The sequence below is a fragment of the Heterocephalus glaber genome, unplaced genomic scaffold, assembly GCF_053883595.1.
Source record: "Heterocephalus glaber isolate CG9 unplaced genomic scaffold, H.glaber_assembly_v1.0 deba00000281, whole genome shotgun sequence".
Classification (NCBI taxonomy): Eukaryota; Metazoa; Chordata; class Mammalia; order Rodentia; family Bathyergidae; genus Heterocephalus; species Heterocephalus glaber.
In genome coordinates this window covers 28,909,506-28,921,711 of record NW_028258139.1, presented here as the reverse complement: position 1 = coordinate 28,921,711, position 12,206 = coordinate 28,909,506, and the positions used below count along the sequence as shown (strand labels likewise).

At 40.2% G+C, this 12,206-nt stretch overlaps 1 long non-coding RNA gene across 3 annotated transcripts in view; it reads left to right on the top strand.

Annotated features, from left to right (window-relative positions):
- Positions 1-12,206, top strand: part of LOC106008792 (uncharacterized) — a 100,114-nt gene that overhangs the window by 65,407 nt on the left and 22,501 nt on the right. For all 3 annotated transcript variants that reach the window (XR_015441527.1, XR_015441529.1, XR_002392115.2), the window contains one exon: positions 7,405-7,567. This is a non-coding gene — a long non-coding RNA (uncharacterized LOC106008792). The remainder of the gene's footprint in view (positions 1-7,404; positions 7,568-12,206) is intronic.

Here is a 12,206-nt window from a genome sequence, read left to right as displayed (position 1 = left end):
CTGAGCCAGAGGGGAAGTGAGGACAGCACAGTAGCTACTTAGGTGTCGGTAGTCAAACCCAGATTCTAGATTCCTGACCCAGTGCTCTGCTTTCCTTGTCATCAATTCTTAGAGTTTCCAGGAGAGTCCATCAGAATCCCAGATACTTGCTTATCCCACTACTGTCCTTCTGCACCAGTCTGCGACCAGCCAGGAAAACAAGACCATGGCAGATAATTCTGGGGCTGGGGCAGACAGAGGTGTGTGAGTAGGAAGGGAGATGATTCAGCTTCACAACTGTAGGATGTCTGATTACTCCAGAGCCCAGGAGCGGGGCCACCTTGGAGGAGGGACCTGGAGAGCTAGGGCCACAGCAGGGGGACTGCGGGGAGGAGGCCAGGCTGGGGGAGCGCATTCAGGTGGGAGTCACCTCTGAAGAGAAGGGGAGGCGTCTTGAGCCTGACTGCTTTCCTCCCACACTGTAAGATTTTATGCTAGTATTTCCCACTGGACCAAGCTGCTGAGATGCTGGTGGCTGAGAGGTGTAAGAAGCGTGGTTCACAGAGAGCAGAGTGGGGGAGGACAGGCAAGGAGTGGGGCGGAGGAAGTGGGCAGAGCAGCCTCTCAGCCACTCAGGAGCCCTGACCTGAGCGTTCTTTAAGGAGTTAACTTTCAGCTGGCTGGTGGCTGGGGACCCTTGTGAAAACTTGTGGGTAGTCCTGGAGCCACTGAATCAAAGAGTTAAAAAGGTGGGATAATAACAGTAACTAGAAAGTCATAGCAGGTCACAGAGCAGAATGGCATGTCAGGAAGTGTACAACTTTAGTACCAAACAGACTTGGGTTCAAGATTTCAGGCTCTTTCACTTCAGTCATATGACTATGGGAAGTAAGTCAACGATTGTGGGTTTCTGTTTACTTATCTTTGAAATAAGGGTAATAAAACCTCCCTTGTACAGTTTTTCTTGATTTATCAGTAGTGAGTACAGAGCATTGTTACCTATGCTTAGTATATGCAGATATTCAATAAATAGTAGCTCCCAGGCATTAGCAAGACTGCTCTCTATACGCTTCTAGGAGTACCTTTATTTTTCTATTCAATTTTAATTTTTATTAGTTCATGTTTGCCACACATAATCATCACATGCCTTGTGAGGAGCTAGTAGATGTACATAACACATCTTCAATCTGTTTTCACCCCTTCCCCTCCTCTCCTTCCCCTCTCCCTCTAGCTCTTCATCCACTTCTGTTTGCAAAAGATTTATCTCTCTATTTCCTATTATCTATCTTTTATTTTGCTCTTTATTTATATTTTGGGGTTCTCATGTAAGAGAAACAAGGTAATAGTTAAGTGTCTGATTTATTTCACTTAATATTATGGTCTCAAGGTGCATCCATTTTTCTACAGATGACTCAAATTTATTCTTCTTTATGGCAGAGCAGTACTCTATTGTGTATAAATACCTCATTTTCTTTATTCATTCATCCTTTGATTGACAAACATACAGGCCACTTCCAAGATTTAGCTATTATGAATTGTGCTGCTATAAACATGGGTATGCATATATCACTATAATATGATGTCTCCAACTCTTTTGGGAAGATACCTAGTAGCAGAAGAGCTGGGTCAGATGGAATTTCTAGTTTTAGTTTTTGAGGACTCTCCATACTGATTTTTGTAATGGTTTTACTAGTTTACATTCTCACCAACATGTAGAAGGGTTCCTTTCCCCCATAGCCTCACCAACATTTATTGTTATTTAATTTCTTGATGAAATCCATTCTTACTGGAAGGAGATGGAATTTCAGTATGGTTTTTAATTTGCATTTCTCTAGTGGCCAGTTATGCTGAACATTTTTTCACGTATTTATTGGCCATTTGTACTTCTTCTGAGAATTTTCTATTCATTTCAGTAGCCCATTTTTTGATTAGGTCTTTTATTTGTGGGGGGGTCTAATTTTTTTGAGTTTTTTATATTGTCTACATTATTAGTCATCTATCCAAAGAATACCTGGTAAAATTTTTTCCCCTCACTGTAGGTTGTCTCTTCACTTTGTTGATTATTTTCTTTGCTGTGCAGAAGTTTTAAAATTTAATATAATTCCATTTGTTGATTTTTGATGTTATTTCTTATCCAATTGGGGTTCTGTGTAGAAAGTCCTTGCCTGTACCTATGTCTTCAAGAGCTTTACCTACTTTATCTTCTGGCAGTTTACGTGTTTCTGTTTTAACATTTAGATCCTTGATCTATTTTGATTTTTAGCTTAGTCCATGGTGAGATGTATGGGTCTAGATTCAATCTTCTGTATGTGGGTATCTGTGTTTCTGATTATTACATGGTATAAGCTTGAATAAGACAATCAATTTGTACACTTATGCTAGTTGTGAAGTCTGTGCATGAAACTTGCAGTCAGTGAAGAGAAGTAGAGGAACAGGCGTGGGGAATTCTTCATTCCCTGTTGAGCTAAAGCCTTATGCCTAGCACCTTTGTTCATCTGGCATCTGTGTGAAGTTTTCAGTTGTGTTCACAACATCCACGTCATTGTCATCATGCTCGCCACCATTTCTGCAATTTTTCCATCACTCTAGATGTGGACAGTTGTGTTAGTGCTCAGCACTCCTATGCCAACTTCTAATTTATTTACATTTGGATGGTTAAGTTTTATTGTCATCCCTGAGATTTGGAAGGACCTTATTGTTACTACTGATGAAACCTTCAAAGTCTTCATCTTCAGCTTCTTTTCCAAATATCTCTACAGTCCAAAGCCTGTGCCAAGCATTTGTGAGTGTTGATGAACCAGCAGCTTTACAAGCATTAGCTACTGCAGAAATGGAATTCTTAATTCTTTGAGCATGTCTGACATTCCCAGAGCCTCTGTTAACTGCAGCTAAAGGCAGAGGGAGAGAGAGAGAGAGAGAGAGAGAGAGAGAGAGAGAGAGAGAGAGAGAGAGAGAGAGAGAAGGAGTGAGAGAGAAATTTTTGCTTGCCTTCCATAGAGTAAAATTGCTTGGCACATAAAGTTATATTACAGATCTAACACTGAAGGGGAAACTAAATGCTGAAACATTATTTTACCCCCAAACTTTTCAGGAGAAGGATGAATGAAAGAGAGTGGTGGGGAACAATGAAACTAGTTTTCTCCAGTTCAGGTTGCCTGCACTGGTCTCCAGCCATGGGTACATAGTGAGTATCGAATCTGTCCACAGGTTTTTATCTGCTCCTTTGCTTTCTTGATTGCATAACAATGACAGATAGGTTTCAGACACTTAAATGTCAGAATGTTGGTGCTTCTCCATCACTGTAACATGACTCCCATAGAACCCTGACATCTCAGAGAAGTCACCCAGGGCTCCGAGTCCTGAAAGCCTGTTGGGTTCTCTCTGCAGCCATCACTGTGATTTTAGGAGCACAGCACTGATGTAGAGCAGTTTCATCAGCATTAGAAAATTTGTTCAGGATTAAGTTTTTCTCAGGTAAGAGGATAGCAGATTTATACATGTAGTTCTCAGCTGCTTCATGATTAACAGAAATCTTTCAGCATTGATTTTCAAATATTTTATGCCATAGCACTTGTTAAGTTTCTGCAGTAAACTTTCTGAATATTGATACTCACTTTCAGTGTTCATGTGGGCTAGCTGCTAGCTACTCCATGTTTCACTATGGTCAAATAGATCAGTAACACACATTCACTTTATTGTTTTAAACTCTAATAAACCCCAAATTAATATATTAATATTTTTCCCAGTACAATGTTTCACTCAATTTTCTTTAGGTTTTGATTATTATTATTATTTTTAAAATTAATTTTATTGGTACATTTTAGGTATACAATATAATGACATTCATCATTGGAAATTTGTGCCTTTACATAATCCATCTTGGCTCTTATTTTTTGCACATTCCCCCACCCTCCCTTAAACCCCTTCATTCCTCCCTATTTACAAAGACTTTGTTTCCATTTTTTCCATATTAATTCCATTCCCTTCTTTCTTTTCCCCTACCCCTCCCAATTCCCCTTCCCCTTTGCCCCTTTTCTTCCTATTTCACATTATCTATTATATCTTTTAGTCCTTATTTACACTTTTAGTTTCTCACACTAGAGAAACTATTTGGTATTTACACATGTGTGTCCTATTTATTTCACTTAAGAGTATTGCCTCAATGTGCATCCATTTAGCTATAAATGTCTCTAGTTTCTCATTTGTGTTTTTAACAGACATTTCAACTCTTCACTTGACTCCATTGTTCTTAAGTGCTCTTGATTGCTGAATATGGAAGAATGATGCTGAGGAAAGAGAACACTAGATCTGCCCATGATCAGTTATATGCTGAAATATGTCATGTGATTCAATCCTCTTGCTAATTGTCAAAACAAGGATTAGAATTTCCATTTCACCACTGAAGAAATAAATGCATAATCAACTTGCCCAAGTTGCACAGAAAAATGAAGTATCTAAGTCAGTGTTCTTTAAAATCCTGTCGGTCTAACTTCAAACTTGAACTTAGCAGGAATTCTTACAAATGTCTACACCAGATGATCCTGCCAACTCTTAATTTCCAGATTTGTCAAATGAAGGCGTTGCTCATAATCCTTCATCCATAATTCCAGAATCAAAAAACCCTGAAAATTAAGTGCTAATGTGTAAGTTTAGTACCAAAACTCATTTGACAGCAATACAAGACCCAACCTGACAGTCAGTGCTAATTTTGTCTCATTACTTTTCCCACCCACATGTGGCTCTGCTGTTAGCTGATATTTTTGCTGCATTGTGAAGCTTTTTCAGCTTTTAATTGCACCCTGAAAATGTCAAATAAAAAATCAAGGTGCCCTCTGAATAATAGAGACAGTAAGAGAAAGAAGTATTATTTTTATGAATAGCATACAAAGCGGAGTTGTTGAAGAAGTAATGGTGTGTCTGTAAGACTGTCTTACCACAGAATACTATGTGGAAACCTCTACCATATACCATTTAGTAAAACTAAAAGACAATTTGTTCTTTTACAGTAACAATAATAATCAAAACCTGAGGGCTGGGGATTTAGCTCAATGGTTCCGGCACCTACTCGCAAGCACACGGTCCCAAGTTTGATCCCTGGTACCAAAAAAAAAAAAGTCCTGAGCGCTGATGAACAGAGCTGCCCCCAGTGCAGAGGAGGTGAATCTTCTGGGCAGCCTTACCACTGCCCCCAGCAAGGAGGAGGTGAGCCTCATGAGCACCACCAGCACACACTCCCCCCCACCCCCGTGGAAATGAGAAGACATGAAAAGAAGTCTCAATACCAGACTTCCAGATCACCTAAAGCAACCCCAAAGGGAAACGAGATAGAACAATCTGATACTCAACCACCTGGAATCCCTGAACTGGCAACAAAAGAGGATCTGGGAAAAATGAAATCAGAAATAATTTCACAGATATCAGCAGAGGTTGTGTGCATAGTGCAAGACATGATTAATAAATCTAGAGAGGACACAGATAAAAGAGAGAGGGGCTGAGGAACATGATGGAATCCCAACATAGGAAACAAATGGAATCCAAAAAACAGATGCAAACAGATTTCCAGGAGATTAAAAACTCCATTGAAAGTTTATGCAGCAGACACACAGGTGTGCTGAGCGGGAAGACCCATGCTCCAATCAAGGGACTTTTAGTAGTGCCACTAAGCAAGCGCTGAGGAGTCAGCCCCATGTCATGTTTCTTGGGTGTTTTGTCTTGGTTTTTTGGGTCAGTATTTGGGATGGAGACATGCCAGGATGTGTCACAGTGCTGTCACCGTGCAGAAAGGTATATTTCCTCTTGGCACACAGTTGCACAGAAGTAAACATAAGCTTATTTTAACAGATTTTCTTTTCTTTTTTCTTACCCTTTATTTATTTAGTCCTCCATTGTGTGTTTTAAGTATTTCTTTTTTCTTTTTTTAAGGAAAGGAAAAGCTTGTCACAATCTAACTAGCTATGTTATTACTGTTAAATTTATGTTGTTTTGCAACTTAGAAACCAGCTGCAGTATGGCCCACTTAATAAAGCACATGAAACAACAACAAAAAAAGTTTGTGCAGCAGAATGACCCAATGTAAGGTCAGAATTTTAGATATAGAAGATAAGATTGCAATTAGTGACTAGGAAAAGAAAAATTTCTTTAAAATTGTTAGGGACAATGAGAAATCAATCCAGCAGCTGCTGGATGATGCAAAGAAGAATAACATTGCAATGATTGGACTCAACAAAGAAACAGGAGAGAGTGCAGATGACATAAAAAACTTTTCACAGAAGTGATGGCAGAAAACTTTCCAAGCAGGGGAAAAGAATTTGACATGCAGATAAGGGAGGCATATAGTACTCCAACTAGCCTTGATCAAAAAATAATCTATACATAGGCATATAATAGTTAAGATTCCAGAAACCCAACAGAAGAACAAAATTCTACAAGCAGTAAGAGAAAAGAAACATATCACATACAAAGGAAAGCCCATCAGAATCACAGCAGACTTCTCAATGCAAACCCTCAAGGCAAGAAGAGCTTGGAGTGATGTATTTCAAGCCCTAAAGGAAAAAACCTCCAACGCAGATTGATGTACCCTGCAAAACTATCTTTCAAAATTGATGGAGAAATAAGATACCTCCATGACAAAGACCACCTTAGAAACTTCATGAATACCAAACCAGCCCTCCAAAAAATTTTTGACAATATCCTAGGAAAAGACAATGAGGATCACAACTCCAGGAAGCCAGGAAGAATAAATCCATCAGGCACAACAAGAAGTTAAATGCAAAGGGGGAGAATCCAACACAAAGAAAAAGTCATGACAGTGATAAATCAATATATATCAGTTATAACCATCAATGTTAATTGTCTCAATTCACCAATCAAAAGAAATAGACTGGGAAAATGGGTGAAGAAGAAAGATCCAACAATATCCTGCATACAAGAAACACACTTAATTCAAAAAGCAACTCACAGACTGAAAGTTAAAGGATGGAAAACAATACTCCATGTGACAGGAACCCGATAAAAGCAGGAATAGCTATCCTCTTTGCAGATCAAGTGTATTTCAAACCAACACTGATTAAGAGAGACAAAGAAGGACACTACATCCTTGTAAAGGTGGAGGGGTTGAAGGGAGGGCAGAGGAATGGGGAAAAAACAACCAAGATGGATTATGTAAAGGTGCAAATTTCCAATGATGAATGTCAGTATATTGTATACCTAAAATGTACGAATATAATTATAAAAACACAATCGGATATAACAGTTCTAAATAGCCAGTACTTTCTGTTGCAGAAGCCAGGATTTGTAGAGAGTAGTCATTTTCTTCTAGGCTAAATCCCTAGCTTTGACTATCAAAAACCATAAAAGCTGCATGTAAGGTAGGACTTCATGAAGTGTCAATCTTATTCCATAGATAATAGCATGTTATCATTGTAGGGCAGAAGAAGAACATTTTCTCTCTCCAGCCACAAGAAACATCCCTGAGGAACATCTCAAAAGAGAGCAAAAGTGATGCAATGGTGCATGTTCTGGAGGGGACTGTGAGACTCATGGGCTGAATCTGTTTGAACTGGAGTAGAGGAAGGCAGCTGGAAGTCAGGTAAGTTGCAGAGGCCTTGAGAACAGTTAGGTGCTGGGTGTCAATTCCCATAACATACAGAAGACCCACAGAAGCCTTGAGAATTTTATACCAGCAGAAATGTGTACAGCTTGTACTGAGAGAGAATTACATAGAAGAAGGATGTTGGCCTTTAAATTGTTACTGGTGGTAAAGAAACTGGTGAAACTGCCCAGCTGCAAGCATGTACTCCCCTTTACAAACAAATAAGTATGACTCAGGGAAAACCCTCAATCTCAAAAGTTGAGTCTGTGATCTTAGAGGGAGGAGCCACAAGCCTTAGGGAATTATTCATAGGCCTTGAAACCTAAAGGAGTTTGCCCTCCTGGATTTCAGAATTACTTATCTCTTTCTAACATTTTTAAAAAATAGTAATGTTTATATCTACCACTTTGCTCTTCCAAGGATTATGTTTTGGGAGCAGACCACTTGCTTCTTGAGTTTCACAGGCCTCAGGATGGACTCCACCTAGAGACACTCTTACCTTATTTAGATGATTTGGATGCTGAGATTTGGGGCTTTTGAACTAATTTGAGTAGATGACGCTATGAACACAGAGTTTGTGGGTTGAAGCTTTGGGGCACTTTGGGATGAAGTACATGCATTTGCCCATGGGATGGGAATTGAGCTTTGTACAAAGGTGGAGTGTGGTAAGCTGAATAACGACTCCTTAAAGATATCAATAGTCTAATCCCTGGAACCACTGGCTCTGTCACCTGACGTGCAGGGAGATGCAGATCTGATTAAGTCAGGATGCATACTGAGACACTGTCCTGGATTGTCACCATGGCCACAATCAAATCACATGGCTTCTTGTAAGCAGAGATGATTTTCTGACCTTGATCAGAAACAGATGTGATGATGAGAAGCAAGGAAGAGAGGTACTTTGTGGCTGGCTTTGAAGATGCCACAAGCCAAGGAATGAAGATAGACAACAGGAGCTAGAAAAGGCAAGGAAATGGGATCTCTCCTATGGTGTGCAGAAACAGATGCTGCCTGTTAACATCTTGATTTTAACCTAGTAAGGCCCACTTTGGACTTCTGATCCCAGAACTATAAGATAAGTAAATTTGTGTATTTTAAGCCATTGTGTTTGCAGTAATTTATGACAGTCATTAAAAAGGAATACAGTACTAAGATATTTTCATAGGATCCTATCTTCTAAAAAGCAGGTAAAAACCATCACTAGAGACTTTTGGAACAGGGAAAGATTCTAATCAAAGACTCCATGGAGTAGTAAATAGCCTTCAAGGTTGCTACCAGTCATGGTCAACAGGGACTTTCTAGTGTGATCAAAGACTTGGGTAGATATGTGGATGCAGAAGGACAATCAGCAGCTGTCTGGGCGTCATCCATTAAGTAGGCCAGGCACTTCCTTCCTGCTGCTTGGTGACTCTTAGTTACTGTACCTCTGGGTCCAGAGACCTCAAAGTATGTTGCAGTCAGAGTTCTTAAATCAGTCTGTTCCTTTTCATCACCCTTGGGAGGCTCAGTGATTTTTATGCACACAGCAGAGCCCCATATCAACTATTACATCCTGAAATATCTCGGTTGGTCTCAGTTTCTTTGTCAGCTTCCTGAATGACCTTGGGCAAATCACCGTTCATTTCCTGATCTCCTGGGTTTTGCTTTCTTCTTTAAAATGATAGAAATATCTTAGTTCCCCCCAACTTTTATGGTCACTTTCACACCTGCCTGCATGTTCTAAAATTCTATTAGGATGAATTAGGAACCTAGTGAAAGGCTTTGAACTTTTCTATAGAGCGATTCTCAACTTCTTTAGGAGGCAGAGCAATTGGGAGGCATGGAACTCTAAGAACACCATGAGATACTGATATAATTAACTCTGGGATATTCAAAGGAATAGTTTTACTTCCCGACAATATGACAATCTCCATACAAAGTAAAAACCACACCCTTTTCATGGACCATGAAAAGAACAAACTGTTGATCTTCATGACTGGCTGTTTTTGAATTTTTCTGGTCATATTTGTCTGCTGGTTGATCACTTATTTTTCAACTGTCAGTACTTTTGGTAGCAGATGTCTAAAATGTAAGAAAGATGTATCTGGGAAGAAAACTTAACTGAAAAAAATGTGATCTAAAATGATTTTTTTCTAAGAATTGAAAAACAGTATCATTCTTTGACTTCATGGCAGAGTGGCTCAGTCAAGCCCATAGAGACCTGGCCAGCAATAAGGGGTGTTGAAGAACTCTCATGCAGTGAGTAGTAAGGAGATTCCTGAGGGGAAAAGCCACTCCCATTCTGCTTTGTATTCTTGAACATATTTAAATTTTGTTGTCTCTTCTTACTGTTTAATAATACCTGATACTTAGCGCACACTTAGCTATTTTTTCAGATGCTGTGCTTAGACTTGAGTCCGTATCGGGGTACTAACATTAGGGTCCTAGTCTTTCAGACAGACAGTGACTCTCACACAGTATCCTATCAAGGTTATACAGCTGGCAGGCAAGAGAGCCAGGACCCAAACCTCAGGCTTGATTGTACAGCTTGATCCCAGAGTGCTGAACCATCTCTCTCTCCCTAACCCTAAACCCAGTCCTTTCTTCCTCCTGTGTGTGAAGACACTCTCTGGTTCTACCTCCAACTCCAGGATGCACTGGGCTTTCCAAGCCTGACATGCTCAAGCCACTTACTGTGCGCCTGGGTCTCTGCTGTCTGTCCTCAGAGTCTGAGACTTCTAAGTTGGTCCCTGGCAGCTCCTGGGTAACTAAATACTCTATGGCCTCCTGGGTCATGTTATGAACTGAAGAACAGTGCAGAGGAGCAGACCAAGAGCCAGCATTTGCTGTAGGGACCCCCTCCTGCTCTTTGTTTTCTGGTACCAGGGATGGAACTCAGGACCTTGCGCTTGAGAGTCGAACACGGCATCACTGAGCACAATCCCCGGTCTCCTGCACTTTACCTGGGTGACTTGGTTTCAGCTCACACATCAACTTTCAGAGTTGTTCCGGATCCTACCATCTGGCAATTGTCTTTCTTTCTCCATGCCACTCTATTATTTTTCCTTCCCTTAACGGAAAGTGCTTGCCTTCTTGTGTATTGTCTGATCCTTCTCTTCAAGAGTGAAAACTTTAGGAGGGCAGAAACCTTAGTGCCTTCAGGAATGATTGCCATATAAAGCAGTTTGTGGAAGAAATGCATGAATAAGTATTCTGAAATGTTTTTGAGATTCTTTTTTCAGTAACTAAATATTGAGTATCTGCTTTCTGTTGAACATGGTTCTGTCATCAGTGTACTGGTGAGCACTGTAAAATGGACTAATTTTTAAAAATATCGAGTCTATATGTTTAGATAATCATCTGTCCATTTGATCAAAATTCAGGTGACTATATATCTGGGCTTGCCTTTCTCCATGCTTCTGTCCTGAGACAAGTATCAAAAATACCCTGGTTTAGATAATAAATTGTATGGTCAGTCAAGTTCAAGTTGATGTATGAACACAATGCAAACTAGTAACAAGTACAATCCTGGTAGGCACAGTACTGTTGTGCACAGTATTCGTGATTTGATGTTGCAAGTGATGGTGAAAGCATTTCATAGTACAGAACACAGCCTCAGGTGTGGTGGGATCCAGACCTCACCTCCAAGTTGTCCCCTCATCCCTGGGCAACTCCCGGCTCATCTTTCTGCAGAAACAAGCAGAGCCTTTCCCAGAGCACGTGTGCAAACCTGGTCATTCATTCTGAGCAGTCCACTTTGGTCACATCCTCTTTGTTCACCCTCAGGGAAACACGGGGAGCAAATGGGCTGAGGTATGGGTTATACTTTCCATGCTTGTACCTGAAAATGGAGCCCTGTCAACGGGTTGGAGGACCTGAAGGTCTAAAAATGTAAATCAAGGAATTTCTCAGAAAGGAGAAGGGCTCACAATATGGGCAGGGAACCTGTGGTGTCCTCTGCACCATGTGTAACAAGTGTGTGTTCTTGGACCGCTCAATTATCTTACTGAACTTGAGGAGTGACTTCAACCAAACAACTGTGTATCTGGACAACCAATTTCTTAGATTCCTATTTTATAGATCTAAATGAAGTTTTATTCTTCCATCCCTTCACTACGTTGTGTTAATTCCTTACTGTCCTCACAAGCATACAGCACACACACACTTCAGTACAGTATATTCATTTACACTCATTCACTCAGTCATGACACCACCAAGGGCAGATATTCAGGTTCTGCCCTGCATTGTCCAGTTGTGAGTTGATGCAAGTTGTGCAATATGTGGCCCTAAATAGCCCTCATAGAAACTCTTTGTACATGAGGAAAATGGTCTTTCGACATTTAAATGACTTTCCCAAGGTCATCCTCTAAGCCCTATAGTCTTTTCCTAGAGAAACTAGACAACTCAAAGAAGTGTGCATAGTAAGTGTTCTTACACCTACCATATCTGGAATGACACAATCGCTTTTTATTATGAAATCTTCCCCATGCCTTTAAGTAAACATTCTATGGAAGCCTTGGAATTTATAATAAGGTGCTCTCAGTTTTCCTCTTATATTTAGACAGATTAAGGAAAAACAGATTAAAAAACTCAGTGTAAATTTGTAGTGTTTATACCCTTAGGTGGAGAGGAAGTCCGCAGATGTGACTCATTCTAT